At 38.0% G+C, this 25,689-nt stretch overlaps 1 protein-coding gene across 14 annotated transcripts in view; it reads left to right on the forward strand.

The window, feature by feature from the left end:
* The window catches only part of fut8b (fucosyltransferase 8b (alpha (1,6) fucosyltransferase)), a 218,550-nt gene that overhangs the window by 37,283 nt on the left and 155,578 nt on the right, over positions 1–25,689 (forward strand). For 5 of the 14 annotated variants that reach the window (XM_068215731.2, XM_073933787.1, XM_073933793.1 and 2 more), the window contains exon 2: positions 24,304–24,427. The exons of the other annotated variants lie outside the window; for them this stretch is intronic. The gene's annotated coding sequence lies outside the window, so the exon portion shown is untranslated. The remainder of the gene's footprint in view (positions 1–24,303; positions 24,428–25,689) is intronic. 14 annotated transcript variants of the gene reach the window in all.

The following is a 25,689-nucleotide window of genomic DNA, read 5'->3' on the forward strand; positions in this document are numbered from 1 at the left end:
AGAAATTTGGGAAAATACCTTTATAAGATCATAGCGGGATAAAACTGTAAAATATAGGAGAATCCCAGGAAAAACGGGAGGGTTGACAGGTATGAATAAGCCAGAAGTAAATGGTGTGAATTCGTCTGCGCCAGCAGTGTAGTGTAGTGCGTCGACATGTGCGCTCCGGTGCTCATGGATTCCGCCTCGCGTTTCTGTGCTGATCCTTCCCCTCTCTCTGCTCCCAATTCTGTCAATTCTCTCTACTTTCCTATACAAATAAAGGTGAAAACCCTGAAAAAATAATTATAAAAAAAAAATGGTGTGAATTGTTACCTAAACTAAAGTGTTACCATATTTTCCACCTAGACTGCAGATTACTCCGGTGAATTTCAAACCACTTCAGTTTGTAACTGCACTCTCCATTCATAAAATGCAGCCTTAGTGAGCACTTCATTCGAAACCACTCAAACTCCTGAACTGCAGTGCATGTATGTTCCTTCAGAAAAGCACGCATCAGTGAATTATGTGCATTAAGATGGAGCATATTCGTCAAGAGGGTCGAATCTGATGTCATGGAGCCTTTCAGGGTTTGCAAACTGATTACAAATTGCTTTAAAAATAGAGCTCTCGCAAGGTTACGGGTATGGATTCAAAGGAGAATTATTTTTTTCTTCAGCGGTTCTGCGTGAAAATGCTCTATATAGATGACCCAGAAGTGTGTGTTCCTGCTTCTCAATTCATCCCAGTTAAAGACACACTCCTCTTTTTTAGGAAATAAGCTTATTTTGCAACTTCCCTAGAGTTAAGGGGTTGAGTTTTACTTTTTTTAACCCTTTCAGCTGATCTTGGAGTAAGGCATTTTCGTTTGGCTTAGCATAGCTCATCAAATCGAATTAGACCATTAGCATCTCGCTCAAAAATGACCAAAGAATGTAAATAGTTTTTCTATTTCTATTCTATTCTCAATGACTCTTATTAATAAAAGCATCTGGAATGGCAAAGAAAGCGTTCTTGCAGGACTCCCAGAGTTCATCAAGATTCTTTGGATTCATCTTCAATGCCTCCTCCTTCATCTTACTCCAGACATGGTCAATAATGTTCATTTCTGGTGGCTGGGCTGGCCAATCCTGTTGCGTGTTGACTTTTTATGTTGGCTTGAGAAAGCCAACATACTGTTATACTATGTCCTTGAAAACAAACGTATCTCCTCCTAGGCCGTTCATGCCACAAGGCCCAAATGTAGTCAAAATGTGCCTTCTGCATTCAAGATTGTTGCTATATCTCCTCATGCCTGTAAGACTTATTGTTTTTTTAATAAAAAATGTTAAATATTACATTTTTATAACCCGGGCATATAAAAAAATTATACAAGCCCCAAATTTGGCCAAAAGCTGTATTTAGATGTGGTGGATTTTGTTGCTATATCTTTAAGGTTTATCAGACTTTTAGTTTTCCAATAAATAATTATAAAGCATTATTTTTCTCAAAATATGGCAAGCCATTTTTGACTTAAACTCCTTATTTTTACTGATATGGCAAGCCATTTTGCATGTATCACTTTCACACTTATTGAGCATTGTATTTTCAAAAAAATACAGCAAGCCATTTTTACATAATGTTCATTCCCTTAGTCCCTTTATTGATCAGGGGTCGCCACAACGGAATGAACCACCAACTTATCCAGCATTTGTTTTACACAGCGAATGCCCTTCCAGCCGCAACCCAACACCACGAATACATAATGTTCAAGTCCAGTTTTTGACACTTATAAAGACTGTCATAGAAACATCGAGGTTGATTAAGATCACTCATATTGCCTAGAAGCTTTGATGTATCATCACTAACCTGTCAAATGTCCCCATAGCAATAAAACAGAATAACCTAGCAACCATTTAAAAATAGCAATATCTCTACATCAGAACATCGTAGGGACCTGGGCATTGGCTTGTTTGACTCATGCTAGCAAATGGGACTTCCTGTGTACTATGCATGGTAACTATGATAATGGAAGCCAAGTGCTAATAACGATTAGCTACATGCTATGAAAGATTATCTAAATGCAATAACATATGCTAGAAATTCCTACTAAGCATTAGCATTTGATCAAACATGTACACGAGCATTGCCATTTAGCAACTGCTTAGCAACCACCCAACAATGCCATAATTGTTTTAGCAACTGCCTAGCAACCACTTAGCAACCGCCGCCGTGCTTCCTGCCAACTGCCATTCCCAGTCCTAGCGCAGTCACGTTGGCTTTCTCAAGCCAACATCAAAGTTTATCAATAAACTTTAGGTTCTAGTTTTGAATTGTCCCTCTCCTGTGGTTTGTAATGTAATGGGCAGCACAAATGTCTTGATACCTCAGGCTGTTGATGTTGCCATCCACTCTGCAGATCTTTCGCACGCTCTCATACGGAATGTAACCCCAAACCATGATTTTTGGTTCACCAAACTTGACTGATTTCTATGACAATGTTGGATCCATGCGGGTTCCAGTAGGTCTTCTGCAGTATTTGTGCAGTTCAACAGATAATTCACCAGAAAAATCAACCTTTAAGTCAAGTTATTATTTGTTGCTCTTACACCTGGGATCGACGACAAGACTTTTGTCAGGTAGTGTATGCTCTCATCATGGTGTAAACATCAGCGACCATTAGCATCGCTTAAAAATTAAGTTTTATTTTTTGTGTTTCTGTGTTGTTTTATGTGGCTTTACACAGTCAACTGCCTTTTGGACTTGTTTCCTACATTTATCAGATGGCATGGCATGCTGAGTGCACTTAATTGTGCTCACAAACCATTCACGAGGCCTCCGTTTCCCATGTGAGTAAAGTTATATACTTATATACCATCTCTATACATGTATTTGTTTTATTTAAGATCATTTATCGTTTATTTTTATATTTAGAGCTGTAATGCACTTCAGAATCTGTCAGATTGATTAACTGTAGGCTCTAGAACAGTCATCTGAAGCGTTGTCATACAGTGTTATTCACGTTTTCCTCCTGTTGAAAGACGACATAAGAGCAATGTTTAGTGGCTCAATGTATTACAGCAGTGTTTTTAAAAGTCTAAACACTTTATTGATATAGTGTACAACCATGCACAAGTGGTCAGAATACAAACTAGTCACAGGTGATAAAGTATTAAGCGTTCTCCCAAAGTAAAGTGTGTCTGAACCAGGTCCAAGCAAAAAGCCAGCAAGTGTCTGCAGCTCCGCTCACTCTCCACCTCTTTGCCCTTGTTTGGTATCCCGCCGTGGGTGTGATGAAGCGCGACCAAAATGGCGATGGTTGGCCACGCCTACTTGTGGCTTCTTTTGCGCTCTTTAGAAACCTATGGGTGACGTCACGGACACTACGTCCATATATTTTACAGTCTATGGACTCGACCGACAGAAAATGTAAAGTTACTATTTTCTAGGCCAATATGGATAGGATAGGAACTATACACTCATCCTGGCGTAATAATCAAGAAACTTTCCTGCCGTGCCATTTCTGCAGAAGGCAAAAAAAATTTAAATAGTCTTTAAAAAATACCATACCAATTAGAAACTACGGAATATTATTGCGCCCCTAGCAGTAATGGTACAGCAGCAAAGTTGCTTGATTATAATGCCAGAATGAGAATATAGTTCCTACAGATACGTAAAATATGGCACTTTTTATGTCAGTCTTAGTACACAATATATCTACAGAAGAGTGAAGCTTTAAAAAGCTAAATTATCTAAACTCTTTTTAAATATTTCTTTGATGCTAATGGTCTAATCCGGTTCAAGGATCTATGCTAAGCTAAACTAGAAGTGCTCCCGTCTGATTCATAGTTTGGCTGAATGAAATCAAAATTGTTGAAGCTCAACTGTTTAACCCATGGAGAGTTGCTAAATAAGCTTTAATAATAGTCCCCAGCACTAAGCCATATACTTGTACCACAGTTAGAATCTGCATAATATCATTGCACCTCCTGCAGTAATGGTATTGCTGCAAAGTTCCTTGATTATTATGCCATAATGAGAATATAGTTCCTACTTATATCGGCCTAGAAAATAATAACTCCTCATTTTTTCTGTCAGGTTAACAATATAACCACAGAAGAGTGAAGCCTTAAATAGGAAAATTATTGATACCCTTTGAATTGTTTTGATGCTAATGGTCTAATCCAAGTTAATGATCTATGCTAAGCTTAGCTAAAAATGCTCCCATCAAATCCATAGATCGGCTGAATGGATTCAAAAATGGTAAAACTCAACTGCTTAATTCTAAGGGAGTTGCTTAGTGAACCCTAATAATGGATTAAAAATGGACTTACTTGACTGTTTAACTTTTGGGGAGTTGATAAATGAGCCTTAATAATAGTCCCCAGCACTAAGCTCTACACTTGAATCACCAATTAGAATCTGTGTATTATCATTGCGCCTCCTACAGCCATGGTACGGCAGCAAAGTTTCTTGATTATTACGATAGAATGAGAGTATAGTTCCTACCAGTATCAGCCTAGAAAATATCAACTCTTTGTTTTTCTGTCAGTCTTAGTACACAATATAACTACAGAAGAGTGAAGCTTTAAATAGAACAATTATCGAAACACTTCATTTATTTTTTTAAGCTAATGGTCTAATCCGATTCAATGATCTATGCTAAGCTAAGCTAAAAGTGTTCCTGCCAGATCCATATATCGACTGAATAGATTCAAAAATGGTAAAACTCAACTGTTTAACTTTAGGAAAGTTGCTTTAATAATAGTCTCCAGCACTAAGCAGTACACTTGTACCACCAGCTAGAATCTTAATATCATTGCGTCTCCTGCAGTAAAAAAGGTTCCTTGATTATTACGCCAAAATGAGAATATAGTTCCTTCCAATATCAGCCTAGAAAATGGCAACTTTTCAATTTCCTGTCAGTCTTAGTACACAATATAACTACACAGGAGTGAAGCTTCAAATAGGAAAATTATCTAAACGCTTTCTAAAAATATTTTGATGCTAATGGTCTAATCCGATTCAATGATCTATGCTAAGGTAAGCTAAAATTGCTCTAGATAGATCAAGCGGCAACCTCCCGCTCTCTCTCAGGAAGCCAATACGGAAGTAACTAAAACTGCAATTCATCCGAAATTCCGCTAGTCCTGGCTCCAAAACAGAGCAAATTTCAATTGAGCCCACTGTTAGAATGGCCAACTTTACAGCAGAAAAAAAGGTGTTTACAGCCTGGTACAAAAAAAGATTTTGGTTAATACAGCTAATATTACCCTTCATGACAACTGTGAGGGGGGTGAATTTTTTTTATAACTCATCCGTTTCCTTTATATTAAGCTATATTAAGTTTGCATAATTAAGGGCGTGGCCACTTGAGTGACAGCTAGGTCTCGTTGGTCGCCGTCACGTCACCTCAGCTGAATCCTGCATTTTAGACACTGAACTCGGCATATTTATCGTATTTCTGTGTTGTTTTATGTGGCTTTACACAGTCAACTGCCTTTTGGACTTTTTTCCTACAATTATTAGATGGCATGGCATGCTGAGTGCACCTAATTGTGCTCACAAACCATTCACGTGGCCTCCGTTTCACATGTGAGTAAAGTTATATACTTATATACCATCTCTATACATGTATTTGTTTTATTTAAGATCATTTATCGTTTATATTTATATTTAGAGCTGTAATGCACTGCAGAATCTGTCAGATTGATTAGCTGTAGGCTCTAGAACAGTCATCTGAAGCGTTCTCATACAGTGTTATGCTGGATTTCATCAATAGTCTTACATTAACTAACACAGACTATATCTGAAGTGTTTGGAAGTAATTCGCGTTTTCCTCCTGTTGAAAAACGTCATAAGAACAATGTTTAGTGGCTCAATGTATTACAGCAGTGTTTTTAAAAGTCTAAACACTTTATTGATATAGTGTACAACCAAGCACAAGTGGTCAGAATACAAACGAGTCACAGGTGATAAAGTATTAAGCGTTCTCCCAAAGTAAAGTGTGTCTGAACCAGGTCCAAGCAAAATGCCAGCAGGTGTCTGTAGCTCCGCTCACTCTCCGCCTCTTTGCCCTTGTTTGGTATCCTGCCGTGGGTGTGATGACGCGTGAACAAAACGGCGACGGTTGGCCGCGCCTACTTGTGGCTTCTTTTGCGCTCTTTAGAAACCTATGGGTGACGTCACGGATACTACGTCCATATATTTTACAGTCTATGAGATAGATTCATAGATTGGCTGTATGGATTAAAATACGCTAAAACTCAACTCAACTCTTGGGCAGTTGTAAAGTGAGCCTGTTTCCAAAACAGAGATTTCCTTTAAGACGAGCACAGCAGTCTAATATCCAGACAGTAATACAAAACTCATCCCACACCCTCAACTAATCCCAGAGACAATCCTTATCTTGGAGAAGGTGTCCGTGCTGATAAATATCCAAACGAAAGGCCTAATTAAAAGGAGAAATAGAGGAGAGCAGAAGCCGCAGCCGCTGAGATGCTCAAGGATGATGTTCAAATAAAAAGTCTTTTGAAATCAATGCAGCTTTAAAAAAAAAAATGCAAATCCAGATTCATATCTGCAGTGGATTGTGACACGATATCTGATGATTTATACATGGAGAAAGCGTATGCTTGCTGGTGGTTGATGGATATGGGTTTTTTGATTGTAGATTTCGATACAGATATCTACGAGTCACATAAAGCCGATATGCAGCTATGGAAAAAATATTAAGTGACTGCTTTGGTTTCTTTTGGTATATATTAGGTATTCATTTGAGCAAAATATTAACCTCCTAGAGCATAGTGGCCAAACGACTTTACCGGTATATTCAAAAAAGCGCTGTTCACACAGGCGAGGACGTTACGGAAATTTTCCGGAAAAGAGCATTCACACATCCATTCCAAAATACCGGTAAATTCTGACATCATTCACCACAAATGAGCTTTAAATGGCTGCGCTTGTATTTGTAAACATTTGACTAAATTACAAACTCTGTGGATGATCAATATTGTGAACAACTTTCGCAGGATCACTTTCGCATGTCGAGATGTTCATATTATATGCGTGTGCAGGCGCTCACAGGCGCACGCAAAGCTTGAAGGTAAACAAACAACGGCTTATCATAAGCATCTCATCGATGATTATTTACACAGTTGGCATTAAGAAGAACATATAAACGTGATCTGACTAACTTCTAGCAGCTAAATGTGTCTGGAAAATTATTCAAAGGCTTTTATTCTCACAAACCGCGCGGACGTAAATGCGTCTAACTGTTGTGATTGGCTAAAGCAGACGTCTCACGTCAGCACGTTCTAGACGTGCACGCGCTTATTACGGGAATCTTCCTTCTGCATTCACACAGCGCAGCATTCCGGCAAATTACCGGTAATGTTACAACTTCTCTTTCCGGAAAATAGCCAGAACGAATTTACCGGTATTTTCAAAAAGGACCTGTTCACACATACAACCTTTCCGGAAAATTGCCGGCAATTTTCCGGAAAGGTCTGTATGTGTGAAAGGGGCTATAGTGTCATCCTGCAACTGTTTTGCAGCATATGAAATGTCCCAAACACTATTTTAACTGTCCAAAATGGGCAAAAAATTTTTTACTGATAGTCAAAACATGTTTAAAAAATATGTGTGTGTGTGTGTTATTAATGCATTAAAAAACCAGTCAGGAGAAACTGCTGTATTCAAGGCAGAAATAAAGAGTTTTTCATTCACACAAAAGTGACTTTATTGGGTTCTATTTTGACGGTCCATGCGCAGAGCGCAAAACGCAGGGCGCAAACGCTTTCAGGGCGTGTCAGAACGCATTTTGCTAATTTAAGGACGGGAAACCTGCTTTGCGCCATGGCGCATGGGCTAAAAGGGTTGAGTTTATTTTCTTAATGAGTTATAGGTGTGTTTAAAGAATAAACCAATCAGAGTCTCATCTCCCATTACATTTAAGAGTCAGCTGCGTCGCGCCATAAGCGCATTCGCTATTTACAGGACACAAAGTAAGTCTAAGTGGAAAAAATGAGCATTTCACAAGCAAACAGTTAACAGTTGACAGTTTTTTAACAGAAAACTGTTAAACAGAGCATCGACTGCGTGAGAATGAGAGATAATGGAACTACTTATACATTCGCTCTTGGATAGGGAAACCTTTACGCACAGACATCAATTAGTCTATAAATAATTAATTTTGTTTATTAAGCGCAAAAATTAGTTTCAAAACTATTTCTAAATTCAGTTCTAATTTCCAGCAAACGAATAAATGAATAATAATAACAAAATGTGTCTTAAAAACCTGAGTTATTTCCAAATACACCTGCCATGCCCCATATGGTCTAAAACCTGACACGTGGGCAAATCTAAGCTTGTTTTTAATAAAACAAATATAAATATGGATATAATAAATAATACTGCTAATAATAATAACATTATACAAAAGCAAATTGTTATGAATGAACTGAAAAAGCCTCCCGAGATAAAGAAGACATAAAAGCAGTGATTTTTCATATTTATGTAGGCTAGAAAATAATATGTTTTGTAATATTTTAATCCTTTATATTTATATTCTATATCTATTCTTATTATATCCTATATATATCCTTAATATTTACATGTTTTCATATGTGAAGATATTCGCTCTTTTGTGCGTATTAAGCAGTGCGTAAGCGAGGCAGAGTTTAGACCGGGTTTGTTTTGGTCTAATGAAAAATCTATTATAGTTTCTCAAAATAGCAACGCCCCAGCGGTCTGCCTCAGAACTCCTTCCTTTTTAGACCAGAACGCCTATGGGCGCACAAATGAGCGCTAATGCATTTGCTATTTAAACAGCGTAACGCAACGCCTCAAAACGACTCTTGCGCCAAGCTGAAACTAGCAAAAGACTATTGCGCCGCGCCTTGCGCCACACTGCGCCGGGTGTATGATAGCGCCCATAGTGTCATCCTGCAACTGTTTTGCAGCATATGAAATGTCCCAAACACTATTTTAACTGTCCAAAATGGGCAAAAAATGTTTTACTGATAGTCAAAACATGTTTAAAAAATATGTGTGTGTGTGTGTGTTATTAATGCATTAAAAAACCAGTCAGGAGAAACTGCTGTATTTAAGGCAGGAATCAAAAGTTCATTCTATTACACAAAAGTGACTTATTGTGTTTTATGGAAATTCGGACCATAAGTCCACATATATGGACATTATTTTTCTCTAAAAGAACATCATATCAAAAGATGATACTTAGGTTTTATTCCAATTAGGTTCCAATAAGCCCAAATAGCAAAGAGAAATAAAATATGCATGTAAGAAAACTGCTTGGGCGTTAAGAGGATAAATATTTTTGATATATTGACAATATTTCGTCGAAATATCAAATACAAACTTTCACTTTTTTTTACAAAATAGTAATTGGTCAGAATATTAACTGTTTTTTTTTTTTTTTTTTTTTTTACATTAGGTGGTATTCCATCAAATATTAGTTTTGTGTCGTATATTTATTAATCTAATATAAATCCAAATATATGTATTTTTCTGAAGCAAACACTGATATTGTTTAAAAATGTCGGAAAACATGGAGGAATATTGGTGGAATCAATTCAGTAATTTACAGAATGACACAACAACTATGATTTACGTAAATATATAAATGCAAAATAGGAAGTTAACACTGTAGCTGACTGAAAATCCTATTTTTATAATATTAATGTGATAAGAATGTATGTATACTCACGCCACTTTATTAAGTATACTTTACTAGAACCGGTTTGGACCCCCTTTTGCCTTCATAACTGTCTTAATCCTTCATGGTAAAAGGTACTGGAAATATTCCTCAGAGATTTTGCTCCATATTGACATGATAGCATCACACAGTTGCTGCAGATTTGTTTGCTGCACATTCATGATGTGAATCTCCCATTCCACCACATCCCAAAGTTGCTCTATTGGATTGAGTTCTGGTGACTGTGGAGACCATTTGAGTACAGTGAACTCATTGTCATGTTCAAGTAACCAGTCTGAGATGATTCATGCTTTAACATGGTGCATCCTGCTGGAAGTGGCCATCAGAAGATGAGTACACTGTGGTCATAAAGGGATGGACATGGTCAGCAATAATACTCAAGTAGGCTGTGGCGTTGACATGATGCTTAATGGGTACTAATGGGCCCAAAGTGTGCCAAGAAAATATCACCTACACCATTACACCACCACCACTAGCCTGAACCATTGATACAAGGCAGGATGGATCCATGCTTTCATGTTGTGAATGCCAAATTCTGACCCGACCCTCCGAATGCTGCAGCAGAAATGGAGATTCATCAGAGCAGGCAACGTTTCCAATCTTCTATTTTGCAGTTTTGTTCAAGACTCAGTTTCCTGTTCTTAGCTGACAGGAGTGGCACCCGGTGTGGTCTTCTGCTGCTGTAGCCCATCCGCCTGAAGGTTGGACGTGTTGTGTGTTCAGAGATGCTCTTCTGCAGACCTCGGTTGTAGCGAGTGCTTATTTGAGTTACTGTTGCCTTTCTTTCAGCTGGAACCAGTCTGGCCATTCTCCTCTGACCTCTGGCATCAACAAGGCATTTGCGCCCACAGAACTACCGCTCACTTGATATTTTCTCTTTCTCAGACCATTCTCTGTAAACCCTAGAGATGGTTGTGCGTGAAAATCTCAGTAGATGAGCAGTTTCTGAAATACTCAGACCATCGCATCAACAAACATGCCACGTTCAAAGTCACTTAAATCACCCTTCTTCCCCTTTCTGATGCTCGGTTTGAACTGCAGCAGATCGTCTCGACTATGTCTACATGCCTAAATTCACTGAGGTGATGACATGCGATTGGCTGATTAGAAATGTGCGTTAACGAGCAGTTGGACAGGTGTACCTAATAAAGTGGCCGTGAGCGTATTTAAAAATGTCAAATATCTGCTGTTTCATCTGATTGTTATTTTGGGTCACATGTATCTGTCTTTGGTTGGTGGGTGGATGATTGAAAACAAAATGTTAATGCGCCAAAAACCCTGCAAATAACCTTAAAGGAATGAGCTAAAAGAGTTAAAGTGGCCACCCATTTTTTCCTCCTCTTTTCATCTGCAGATGAAAGAGGGATTCAGGGAAATCTGCAGTTGCTTAAAACAGTCAAAGGCCTTTCGAACGTGCCGCTTTGAAGAGGAGGGTGAATTGAGAAGATGAATAACAGTAAAATACCGCCGCGCAGCATTTCCACTGTTTATTTAAACACATGTAAGGAGATGAGAGTCTTCTGGAGTGTCAAATTTATGGATCAAGACAATCTGCATAATTAGGCTCACGAGCGCAGAGAGAGTTTATTAAAGACATTTTTAAAGCAGCGTTCTGTCTTCTAGCAGCTTAAAGCCTGGGTTAAAACGTGGCCTGCGGCTTTACAGTGAGCGTAGTGCTGTTTGCTAAAGCAAGCATCATTATTAGTGCTACTCATACTTAGGTTAGGAATTTAGACGTGAATAAACTGAACTACAGCATCAGCATATTCCGTGTGGTCAAACACCTTTCACATTTGATCCTCAAATCCAGCGTGTACAGATTTTCATAATGCCTTCCGCACTGTAAAAAAAAAAAAAGATCTGTTAAATAGAAAATTAAAGCTTGTAGCGGACCCTATGGTGGCTTGAGAAAACCTAGCCTGAAAGTTTGAAGTAGTTTTAAATATTTTTGTTAAAACGTTTGAACAGTTGGCATGTACTGTAGATAGTTTAGTACACGTACACTCACCGGCCACTTTATTAGGTACACCTGTCCAACTGCTCGTTAACGCAAATTTCTAATCAGCCAATCACATGGCAGCAACTCAATGCATTTAGGCATGGAGACATGGTCAAGACGATTGTCAAAATGGGGAAGAAAGGTGATTTAGGTGACTCTGAACGTGGCATGGTTGTTGGTGCCAGACGGGCTGGTCTGAGTATATCTACTGGAATTTTCATGCACATCCATTTCTAGTGTTCACAGAGAATGGTCAGAGGAAACAGACTGGTTCCAGCTGATAGAAAGGTGACAGTAACTCAAATAAGCACTCGATACAACAGAGGTATGCAGGAGAGCATCTCTGAACACACAACACCTCCAACCTTGAGGCGGATGGGCTACAGCAGCAGAAGACCACACCGGGTGCCGCTCCTGTCAGCTAAGAACAGGAAACTGAGGCTACAATTCACACAGACTCACCAAAACTGGACAATAGAAGATTGAAAAAACATTGCCTGGTCTGATGAGTTTCCATTTCTCATGTGTGCTCGGTCAAAATTTGGCATCAACAACATGAAAGCATGGATCCATCCTGCCTTGTATCACTGGTTCAGGCTAATGGTGGTGGTGTAATGGTGTGGGGGATATTGTCTTGGCACACTTTGGGCTCATTAGTACCAATTTAGCATCATGTCAGTGCCACTGCCTACCTGAGTATTGTTGCTGACCATGTCCATCCCTTTATGACCACAGTGTGCCCATCTTCTGATAGCTACTTCCAGCAGGATAGCCATTAAATATCCTAACTAGGGTTGGGTATCGTTTGAGGTTATTTCGATACTGGTGCTAAATCGATACTTTTAAAATGATACCGGTGTCAAAACGGTGCCTGAACCGATACTTTGGAGCCACAAAATTATGGTGGATGACTCTACAAAAATCTTTCATTTGACAAAATCTTAAAAATATATATATATGTATATTTTAATAGAACAATATAATTTAAGTTTAAAGTAAACATCAATTCATATTTATATATTTGAATTACATTAATATAGTTCATTTGTTGGTTAGCATGAATTTAAGATTTGCATTACGAAATTACATTAGCTTACTATTACCCGTGGAAAGGCTGTCATCAAAATAAATACTGAACTCCTTTTTTTTTCTGGGTTTGAGGCTTGTGAATAAGACAATATTATGATTCAGGTGTTTACATGAGTTGCTTTTTGAATTCGTTTTATGATCCCGTCTTACATGTTATAGTTCATAGTTCAATTAACGTCATTCGTCACCACTCTATCCATGTTTCCTCCAGAGTTTCATGTAATTTCAGGTGTTTCATTTTAAGTTTTTCAACTTTAACTTTAGTTTCACTTTCATTCAGGAACATTTCATTCATGCCCCCATGACAAACTGAAGTATTTAAGTTAAAAGAATGCTCTTCTAATAGAATTTAAAACCGCATATTAAAGGGAACCTATGGTGAAAAATCTACTTTTAAAGCTGTAAGTATAGTGTATATACTGTCATATTGGGGTGAAATTAACAAACCCAGTCCTTTTTTTAAAAAATGTAACAGCATAAAAACGGTGGACCAATTGGAGCGGTTTTCAGATCGACCGCAACTTGACGTAGGAATGCGGTCCCCCCGCCCACCAATATTGATTGACAGCTGCGCGCATTAACATGTCTCTGTAGTAATGCAAATAATCATATCAACAAGACAGGAATAAAAGGTCTGTTCAGTTTGCTAGGATCATCAATCATCATCAGACGTGATCAAGAGTGAGTTTTACAAGTTTAAAGTGTTTTAAAACGTGTGCATGTGTGTCATGAAGTACAGCCATTCACTTCAGATTCACTTTATCAACAAAGCCGCGTGCCTCTCTCACTGTCTCTCTCTCTCTGTGTGTGTGTGTGTGTGTGTGTGTGTGTGTGTACAGATTAAGCTTTGCCACTGTAGGTGGTTTCTTGCTGGCCTAAAGGCATAAGAGAACCAGCTGATGATTTTCTGCTTCCAGTTTCTAGCTAAATGTGAAAATTATTCCGCCTTCACACTTCCTTCTCCGAAAATACCCCATTATTCATCAGCGAATGAAGTGACTGATGAAATAACACGGCGAGAGGCTGACCTTGTGTTTGGCCTCCTGTTATATTAAGCAGCATCAGATCGCTGTGCTCCACTTTCTGCTGAGGGAGATTTCTGGATGCTTAATTCCGGAGGATCTGAGAGTGACTGATAACACTGGAGCAGTCCAAAAAAAACATCCTAATCATTTCATTTTCACCCAGAAATGAAAATGTGGTGCTAATTTTCTCACCTTAAAGCATCCAAGATGTCAATGACTTTTTTTTTGTTTGTGTATTAGGGTTTGTAAAATGCAAGTCAGCAGTTTTTGAGAGTAAAAAAAAAAACAAAACGGTAAACAAGCAAAAGAAATTCATTCATTTTCTTGTCGGCTTAGTCCCTTTGTTAATCCGGGTTCGCCACAGCGGAATGAACCACCAACTTATCCAGCAAGTTTTTACGCAGCGGGATGCCCTTCCAGCCGCAACCCATCTCTGGGAAACATCCACACACACACTCATTCACTATGGACAATTTAGCCTACCCAATTCACCTGTACCGCATGTCTTTGGACTGTGGGGGAAACCGGAGCACCCGGAGGAAACACACGCGAAGGCAGGGAAAACATGCAAACTCCACACAGAAACACCAACTGAGCTGAGATTCGAACCAGCGACCTTCTTGCTACTACCTACTGCGCCACTGTGTCGCCCGCAAAAGAAATTCAATACTTTAATTCATGCAGTTGAAGTCAGAATTATTAACCCTCTTGTTTCCCCCCACCCCCCCACCCCCCCCCATTTCTGTTAAATGTAAATCCCTTTTTTCAGCACATTTCTAAACATAATAGTTTGGGGAACTCATTTCTAAAAACTGATTTATCTGTGCCATGATGACAGTAGGGTTGGGCAATATCAATCAATTTGGCATCGTATGATGTCTAATGTGAAACATTGCGATGGACGATGGCAATAGTTTATTAATTCATAACGAATTAATTATTTGTAGTCTACTGTTTCAACTACCTGAACTGCGTGGTCTTTGTTTTACCGATAACCAAATCATAAATAAATAAAGATAAGTTACACACAAATGACCACCTGTCAATCACTTTTTCCTCAGGACTCTGGCATGAATCTGTATCGTTATAATGGCGTCGACAAACTTTATTGGTAAAAGTGGTGCACAACCAGCCAGCAGTGTCTGAGTTTTTCGATAAAATTAACGAAACGCCAGTGTGGACGTGAATCGTTTTCATTGCCATTTTAAAACTAATACATATTCAAGAGTTCACACTTAGCTGATGGTTGATAATAAAGCTAGTTTGGCGTGCTGTCCTGGGAGAGAGCCCTGAGCTTATAAGATCCTCGAGCCCTGGGCTCCCTCCCGTTGGAATGCGAGAGGGGAGTTTGAGCTCAGGTAGATCTCGATGACTCCCCCTCTTGCTTGTTGTAGCTAAGTGTCAGATATGGATGCTGAAAGGTGTACTCAGAGTTTAGCTAAAGTATTTGGATTAATTGTTTAGAGTGCTTGTTTTTGAACTGTGGGAGGAAACCGGAGGACCCGGGGAAAACCCACGCGACCACAGGGAGAATGAGCAAACTCCGCACAGAAATGCCATCTGGTTTGGAAAGGAATTAAACCAGGGGCATTCTTGCTGTGAGGCAACAGCGCTAATCGCTGGCCACCGTGACGCCCGTTTGAAAGGAGGGAAAGTAGGGTTGGGTGGGGGGGTTTCTTCAAGACGAAGATACTGAGATGAGAAAAGTCTGGTTATTTACAGTGAGTTAAGGATCGTCTGATAGGATAATCAGTCGTTAGCTAAAGTTGGAACAGCTGTGAACAATTCTAAGCACGTGATCCTCTCGAAATTTGTTTAGAAATAAACATCACTTATTGTAAACGGGGCCTAAAACCTGGCTTACACTTCTGCGCAAAGTGATCGGGGAGAACCACAGGGCATGCAATGTTTGTAGCCGTGCATTTATACTTCTGTGCGCTGTTTCTGTTTCTCTGCAATAACACTTCAGAAACGCTAGCTAACTGTAGGTGTTTATGTTCGTCTGTGTTGAGCTACTTCGCTGGTGTTTTTTTTTCTGAACACTATCTTAAAGGGGAAATGAAGCACTCAGTCAAGTTTACCTTATTTTGTACATTGGTTTCCACTTTAATGAATATATATTAAGCAAACTCGATTAATGTAATCATTTAGTAAAAAACAGCATGTTTTACTATAGATTTTAGGCCTAGGGCGCCGCCAACGTGGAATGTTGCTGTGTCTGACATCACGGGGTTGGTTTAGTTTCCTCCGCTGAACAGATACAGTGGAAGTAAAGGAGACTGTAAAGCTTAACTTAACCCAATGCGTGGAGTTGTGGGTGAGGAGCTGCTGCAAATACAAGCGTTAGATGTTTGTCTAATATAAAAGTATATCTATTTATTCTATTTTTCTTTTTTCCCCCTTTTAATTACCGATCATTTGATGCGCTTTGCTCCACTATCTGTATTACGCTGCTTGACTGCCTGTCTGTGAGTGTAACAGACTGTACACAGAGACTGGACAGCCTAATTTAACCCAATCCATGTAGTTGTGGACAAGCATCACAGATTTGGTGCAAATACAACAAACACAAGCACTTAAGTGTCTTGAGTTGTGTATTTTTCTTGTGTTAATACCTTTGGTTTGATGCGCTGTTGTCCACTCTCTCCTGCAGCTCCAGCGCTGCCTGACAAGGGGATTTACATTGACTAATGCAATGATTAAAATGATACATGACTTAACGCTTTACTAAATCACGTCTGTGTGGATTATGTCAAGAGATATTCCCTCATCAAGTCGATCAACTTGATCAACATGTATGAAGGACATAAAAACCCGCCATGTGAACAGCTGCGCCGAACAAAAAACAAACAAAAGGTGACATTAGCTTTGAAAAGACAATCTCTAAACAGTAACTATCATCGTTCCTCTATTCTCAAATGGAATGGCGGGCCAAACCAAATGTTACTGTTGGCCAGCTTTGGCCTTGTTTGGGCATCTCTGCTCTACAATCTATCAAAAAAAAAAAAAAAAAGCATGCCGTTTTTATCAAAATGGATACATTTATCGAGTTTGTAATATATATTTTAGGTGGAAATCAATTTACAAAATAATTTAAATTTAACTGACTGCTTCACATTCACTTTAAAATGGTTTGTTAATAGTTGCTTTTTATTCTAGCCAGAATAAAACAAATAAGACTTTCTCCAGAGGAAAAAATATTCCAGGAAATACTGTGAAAAATTTCTTGCTCTGTTAAACATTATTTGGCAAATATTTGAAAAAGAAAAAACAAACCACAGGAGGGCAAATATGTGTTACTTTATTTAGTAATTATTTTCACTTAGTGGATTACTGCATTTAAAACAATTAATTTTACTCTTTGGCTAAACATAGCCAAATGTTAAAAAAAACTGAACAAAAATAAATCACTGAATTACTTTGCTTTGTATTTACACCAGAGATTTCTTCGTGATAACAATAAGCCTTTTACCTGGTTGTTTAGTTTTTTCTTGTTTTGATTATATTTAGACAGATCCATATTAGTCTTCTTGCATTCGGTTGGCAAACAATTTCATTCCACTCCGTTCGTAATTCAATTTTAAGTTCAATACTAATGCAAGAGCAACAGCCAAAGTCAATATTTGTGCAAAAAATTGCTTAACAAGCTTTTTCCCTAGTTGTTTTTTTATAAGTTTTGTGTTTTGTCAGCTGAACTCTGGCAAGAACTGCAATACCATAATCACATCAGGCATTCTCCGGGCATTCATCCTCTATAATGTGCTGTATTTCAGAGGGAAACCGAATATTTAGCAGGAAAGCTATTGATCGGCTCTGACATCGCATTGGATTCACTTAACCTGCATGTAGAATGAACTCGGCTGGATTTACTTTGCTTGTTATAAAGTTAGCAACAACTCAAAATACCCTAGCAACTGCATAGCAGCCATCCAGAACAGCAGCTTTCTTTTTTTCTTCTGCTAGTTTCTTCTGGCTTTGCATCAATCTCTTTCTGTCTGACTGTATTTTTATCTGGTTTATACACGTCTACCATTCATCTTGCTTTCTCTTTCTCTCATCCTTTTTTCCTCACTTTACACATCTTCAGTCTTTCGTGTCTAGTTTTCTTCAGTCAGTCACTTTATTGGCCCGCTTGACTTTATTGATCGCTCTGGTTGAGATTGATTGGTCTGTTACTCTTGTCATGTCAGCCAATCAGATTTCAGGCAAGGTTAAATATGGGCTTTGGGAAAATAACTTGTCATTTTTCAATTTAAGTCACAGAGGCTTGAGAAATGTTGTATTTTTGAGGGGAATTATATTTGGGTCAATAAGAATGTCTATAAATTTACTGTTTTTAAACTCATACTGATTTATTTAAAGGGCAATAACTCTAGAATGCTATCATTAATTTTAACAAAATTTGGTGTATATGTGTATACCATAACTATGAGGAAATGTACCAAATTTTATGACGTTCAGATAATAGTTGGTGTTATAACAGAGAAAATACTAAACTTCAGTCAGTCACTTTATTGGACCTCTTGACTGGGTTGTTCATTCTGGTTAGGATTGATTGGACTGTTATTCTTGTTATATCAGCCAATCAGATTTTAGGGCAGGATTAAATGTGGACTTTTGTGAAACGTTGTGTTTATTTTTCACTTTAACTTACAAACAATTGGAAATTATTTAAAAAATGATTAGCCATGAAGTTGGGGAATTACGTTTTTGGTCTAAGGAATGTGTTTATATTTGTCTGTTACTCTTGTCATGTCAGCCCATTAGATTTCAGGCAATCAAAAAAAGTGTTATGTGTAAAACTTGACTAGAATTTTGCACTTTAAATCCTAAAAGATGGGAAATTGTTGCTTAAATTGGCCACAAGGAGAAATAATTATAATTTTTGGACTCAAAGAATGTTTGCATATTTACTTTGTTTACCTCAGACTGTTTTAGTTAAAGGGGGTAATAACTCTAGAATGCTATAATAAATTTTAACTAAATTTGGCATATCTGTGTATAGCATTCTTATGAAGAAATGTACCAAATTTGATGACGTTCAGATAATAGTGGGTGTTATAATAGAGAAAATATGAAACTTCAGTCAGTCACTTTATTGGCCCTCTTTACTTTATTTGCTATTCTATTGAGATTAATTGGACTGTAATCTTGTCATATCAGCCAATCAGATTTTAAGGCAGGATTAAATGTGGACTTTTGTGAAACTTAGTGTGCCTTTTTTTCAATTTAAGTCACAGAGGCTTTGGAAATAATGTATTTTTGGTCTATAAGAATGTCTATATATTTACCGTTTTTAAACTCATACTGCATTTAAAGGGCAATAACTCCACAATGCTATTGTCAATTTTAATAAAATTTGGTGTATATCTTCATGGCATCGCTATTAGGAAATGTCCCAAATTTGATGATGTTCAGATAATAGTTGGTGTTATAACAAAGAAAATATGAAACTCTAGTCAGTCACTGTATTGGCCCTCTTGACTTTTATTGATCGCTCTGATTAAGACTGATTGGTCTGTTACTGTTGTCATATCAGCCAATCAGATTTCAGGCAGGAATAAATGTGGACTTTGTGAAACTTAGTGTGCATTTTTCACTTTTAGTCTCAGAGGATTGGAAAACATTGCTTAAAGTAGCCACTAGGAAGGGAATTCCAATTTTGGTCTAAAATAATGTCTGTCATTTTACTGTTTAACTCAGAACATGCTACTTTAACGGTTATAATTCTAGAATGCTATGATAAATGTTAACAAAATTTGGCATATATTTGTATAGCATGACTGTGAGGAAATGTACCAAATCTGATGACGTCCAGATAATAGTTGGTGTTATAACAGAGAAAATATGAAACTTCAGTCAGTCACTTTATTGGCTCCCTTGACTTTATTATTCTAGTTAAGATTAATTGGACTTTACTCTTGTTATATAAGCCAATCAGATTTTAAGGCAAGATTAAATGTGGACTTTTGTAAAACTCATTTTTCCATTTTTTTTTCAATTCAAGTCACAGATGCTTTGTAAATATTGCATTTTTGTTCTATAAGAATGTCTCTATAGTCACCATTTTTAAACTCACTGTTTAATTTAAGGGCAATAACTCTGGAATGCTATTGTCAATTCGAACAACATTTGGTGTATATCTGTATAGCATCACTATGAGGAAATGTACCAATTTTGATGATGGTCTGATAATAGCTGGTGTTATAACAGATAAAATATTATAGCTCTGTCTGTCACTTTATTGTCCCTCTTCACTTTATTGATCTTTCTGGTGGAGACTGATTGGTCTGTTACTCTTTTCATATCAGCCAATTAGATTTCAGCCAAGAATAAATGTGGACTTTGAAAATGACTAGTCATTTTTCAATTTAAGTCCCAGAGGATTGGAAAATGTTGCTTAAATTAGCCACTAGAAGGGGAATTACATTTTTGGTCTAATCGAATATCTGTAGTTTTACTGTTAAACTCAGAACATGCTATTGTAGGGGCAATAACTCTAGAGTGCTATTGTCAATTTTAACAAAATTTGGTGTATATCTGTATAGCATCACTATAAGGACATGTACCAAATTTGATGATGTTCAGATAATAGATGGTCTTAAAACAGATAAAATATTAAACTTCAGTCACTCACTTTATTGGCCCTCGTGACTTTATTGATCACTCTGGTTGAGATTGATTGGTTCACTTTTGTCATATCAGCCAATCAGATTTCAGGCCAGGTTAAATGTGGACTTTCTGAAACTTGTTTCTGAAAGTTGCTGTGTTGGGAGAAGCCTTTTTTAGTATATAAAAACATACTTGTGTCTTACATGTAGATGAAATGAGTTTTTTTTTTTTTTTTTTTTTTTGCTTAAGCCTCTTCCATTTATTATGCAATATAGTCCACGCTTTGTCATATACTTTTAGAATCATTGCACTGGAAGATTTGCTGGTTCCGCTGATGGTTTTCATCAAGGAGGGTCATCACTTTTTTCTTATACATTTAAAAATGTTCGGAGCTCATCATCAACCCAAACATAACTGTCACTTTCTGCTATTTTTATTATCTGTTGATGCGAAATCACATGTTTTTTTTTTTTTATGCGCATTCTGGAACTTATTCGATAAATGCGTTTCCACTGTAGTTTATGTGCATGTTTTCTTATCGGATAAAATCTATCCTACTCAGTTATCAATTTTTCAAAATGTATGTGCATCTTGGTGTTTCCATCCAGGGTTTATTCATTCATTCATTTTCTTGTCGTCTTAGTCCCTTTATTAAAAAGGCGTCGCCATAGTTGAATAAACCGCCAACATATCCGGCATGTTTTTACGCATCAGATGCCCTTTCAAACCCATCTCTGGGAAACATCCACACACACTCCTTCACACACACTCATACACTAGGGAATATTTTAGCCTACCCAATTCACCTGTACTGCATGTCTTTGGACTGTGGTGGAAACCGGAGCACCCAGAGGAAACTCAAACGAATGCAGGGAGAACATGCAAACTCCACAGAGAAACGCCAACTGAGTTGAGGCTCGAACCAGCGACCCTTTTGCTGTGTGGCTTCTGCACCTTCTGCACCACTGCGTTGCCCTCCATCCAGGGTTTTTATGCAATATTTTATCTTTGCCATTCCAGATGACTTTATTAATAAGTGATTTGAGTCGTTGCAGAGATGTATAGATGCAGTCCTTCAAGCTCATGGGAGTCATACACAATATTCATTCTTACTTCTCACAACAAGTGATCAACAAGAAGTCAAGTTGTTCCAAAAACTTGGATAAGCGACAAGACTTTTGTCAAGTAGTGTAGGTGAATGGAAACGCAGGTAGTGATAAACTTAAGAATTTATAATCTAAATTGATAATACGTGCTTGGAACTAGATTTTTGTTTTTGCAGCACATTATTTGATAGCATAGCCTTTTTTTTTTGTTCGTTCTGCCGTTTTTATCTTTTATTATTGGATCTGTGTTCTCATATGTAAATGAGCGTACCAAACCCAAGTATCCATCCACAGCGAACAGTCTTTTCTACAGGCTTCAGCACTGATGTAGTGGAACTGAGCGCCGACTATCAACAGTCTCTTATCGTCCTCTTTAGAAGTGAAGTGAGTGTCTCACCGCGGCTCTGCGCTGTAGTGGATATCAAATGAATGATCTGAGAATACCAGCATGTTCATTTTCATACAGCTCAGCAGATTCTTACATTCATTCTCTGTGCGCTCAATAGACCGCATTATCTCTCCGAACTCCCTCTCCAGTTTCAATGGCTCTCCACATTCATTTTTGACCTCTGGAATGTAAATGATATAGACAATAGCCCTATTCGGATGGGACTAGTTTTCCTAATGACATTTGGGTTACAATTCTTTTCAGCCAAGGTCTGTCATTTCATGTGTGGATTCAGACGGGACTAACATTTGTTTTTTGGTTTATTTTAGGTTCAGTCTGTTTATTAACAGTTTTGTTTTTCGTTTATTTCTGGTTGTGAATTGCATTATGGGACATTGATCTCTGCTCTGTCGATTTTTTTTTTCTTTTTTTCTTTATTTATAGAAGTTTTTTAAAAAACATAACACCAAATAGTGTACATCATGTATATATGTTAACAAATGTATGTCAATGTTATTACCTTATACTAACTAGAACATCCACCAAAACACTAGCAAACAATACAGCAATTATACAGCACCATAAAGAAATCTCAGCCAGACTGATGGAATAAGAAGCAAAATAGAATAACATGTAAAAAGGAAGTGGAGAGAAGAAAAAAAATATATTACCAGAAATAATTATTACAGACACATTATTAACCTAGTCATCTAAGGAAGAGGCCCCATATTTTGTCATACAACTTCTGTTTGCCAAATCTAGAGAAACGTAACCTTTTCAACTTGAGGGCAGAAACCATTTCAGCTCACCATTTAAAAAAAAAAATAAAAATTGTGGATTCCTCCTCCATTAGAATAACTCTCTTGGTCAGCACCATGCCAAAAATAAGGGAGAGTTGTTAATGTTTAGGCCAAATTAGAGACTGGTCTGACCATTCAAACAATGCTATTTCCACTTCAGTTTTAATGTTCATTTCAAAAGCCTGGGAGTAAAGTCTGAGATACTTTTCCAAAATTCAGATATTTCTGGACAGGACCACAATATATAACCATAGGTCCCGACTGCGCCTTTGCATTTTTCACACAGAGGAGAAATAGAAGGATACAGCTTATTAAGTTTGGCTTTAGTATAGTGCAATCTATGCATCACTTTAAATTGTATGAGCTGTAGTCTTACATTTATAGAACAAGAATGAATACGATTCAATCCCTCCTCCCAAGGGGAGGATGAAATGTCAATTCCTAATTCCCTCTCCCAAGAATCTTTAAGTGGGCCTCCCAGCAAGAAGGTCGGTGGGACGCAGGTTCGAACCTCAGCTCAGTTGGCGTTTCTGTGTGGAGTTTGCATGTTCTCCCTGCGTTCGCATGGGTTTCCTCCGGGTGCTCCGGTTTCCCCCACAGTCCAAAGACATGTGGTACAGGTGAATTGGGTGAGCTAAATTGTCCGTAGTGTGTGTGTGTGTGTGTGTGTGTGTGTGTGTGTGTGTGTGTGGATGTCTCTCAGAGATGAGTTGCGTCTGGAAGGGGATCTGTTGCGTAAAAACTTGCTGGATAAGTTGGTGGTTCATTCCGCTGTGGCGACCCCGGATTAATAAAGGGACTAAGCCGACAAGAAAATGAGTGAATGACTGAAGAATCTTTAAGGTGGGCTGTAGAGACCGAAACGTGAGAAGCGAACAGATCTTTAAATTTTGGTTCTCCATTGGGCACTGCCTAAAAAGCTTGTACAAATCATGATCAAGAGAGACTTCCTCGCACTGAGGAAAATTGTGTTTGATAAAATGTCGCACCTGTAAATAATGAAAAAAATGTGATGGTGAGAGTCCAAAAGTGATATAAAAGTATTCAAATGAGGCCATTTTATCATCTACATAAAAATTCTTCACTGAACGCAGTCCTTTACTCCAGAAAGTAAAGATCTTATTAAGTTGTCCGGGCACAAAATCATGATTTTTGTAGTTTTTTTTTTATTATTTTTTTTATGTTAAAAATTCAACTCAAGTTTGGTTGTAGTGTATTAGTGTGAATGTGATGTTTCTTAGGACTGGGTTGCATCTGGTTTACCAGATGTATTCCACTGTGTAAAACATATACTGGAATAGTTGGCGGTTCATTCCACTGTGGCAATTTGTTGTTGCAGCCCTAATCAGGTTAATTTAATTCAAGTTTAAAAAAATGTTTTTACAGTGCAGTAGCTTTACTTTCAATTAACTATGATTGACTTTCTTATTTCTGAATAAGAACTAGTTCTAGTTCTCTAGCAAAGAAGAGAGAATTACTTAGAAAAATAATAATAATAGCACAAGCTCAAAATAGTGGAAGTCAAAAAAATATACTCTCTCTGTTTTTTAATGCCACCATTTTCATTTATTTCCCTGCTTATTTGCGCAGGACGCAGAAAGATGAGCGAAAAAAGGCAACAGTCTGAGGCGGCGAGAGAAAGCAAAACACTGAGATGTTTGACACCTGGTGCTTCTTGGAGGAGAAAACAATGCTAAATAGAGTCCAATTACAGGTGACAGGCACATCCATAAGGGGTTGATGGGTAGCACAGCTGCAGAAACACACCAGCCGGACCGCATGATTGGCTCTCGTCTGCATTACACGCAGATCACATACTTTCCTCACACACCTCCCGATTAATGTTGTGTGTCTGGACGCAAATTGAAAGTAAATGTGCTGAGATGTGGTTAGGCCTGGGCCGGTTTAAGCTTCTGATGGTATAACCTTGGATATAAATATCACGGTTTCACGCAGGGGCGGACTGACCATCTGGCAATTCTGGCAAATGCCAGAAGGGCCGGACCATTCTTTAAATGTGGGCCGGTCAGCTATTTTTTTTTATTTATTTTTTTTGTTATATGTATTGTTTTACATGCAGGCAGCTTTTATCTCTTTCAAGATATGAGTATTATGATTATGATGATGATGATGATGATGATAATGATGATACTAGTAATAATAATAATAAATGTTAAGCATTGACCCAATCGACAATGATCGGCTGGTTTCTAGATGGGCTGACCCAATTAGAGGTTACGCAGACATAATCAAAATCTGGCAAGAATGTCAAATAAACAGTAAGTGCAACACAAGCTAATTGTCAGAGATGGACCATAAAAAAAGAAAAGGTGGTGCCGAAAAGCTCAGACAAAGCAAAAAAAAAATGTCTTTAAAATCAGACGCTGCCAAATGCATAAAATTAACTGAAATAGTGTCGAAATGGCACAGCGCAGGGGTGCAAGAAGGTCGTTTTTTTGAGCCTCGGCTGAGTTGGTTTGGTGTTTCTGTGTGGAGTTTGCATGTTCTCATGGGTTTCCTCCTGGTTTCCCTGACAAGTCCAAACACATGTGCTATAGGTGAATTAGGTAGGCTTAATTGTCCGTAGTGCATGTAGATGTGTGTGTGTGTGTGTGTGTGTGTGTGTGTGTGTGTGTGTGTGTGTGTGTGTGTGTGTGTGGGAGGGGGGGGGTTTCCCAGTGGGTTGCAGCTTAGAGGGCATCTGTTGCGTAAAACATATGCTGGATAAGTTGGCGGTTCATTCCGCTGTGGCGATCCCAGATTAATAAAGGGACTAAGCCGACAAGAAAATGAATGAATGAAATGATTGCATGTATAAATTTGTTATAAATGAGTTGTTTTTGTTCCAGTCACATACATTAAATGTTTAAATATCTATGAAATATGGTAGTGCTTATATTATTTTACCATCTGTACACTAATATAAGTAGTAAATGTGCGTGTCTGTGTATCAGGCTGTGTCGATGTGGTAATGTG

Source organism: Danio rerio, chromosome 20, assembly GCF_049306965.1.
Source record: "Danio rerio strain Tuebingen ecotype United States chromosome 20, GRCz12tu, whole genome shotgun sequence".
Lineage (NCBI taxonomy): Eukaryota > Metazoa > Chordata > Actinopteri > Cypriniformes > Danionidae > Danio > Danio rerio.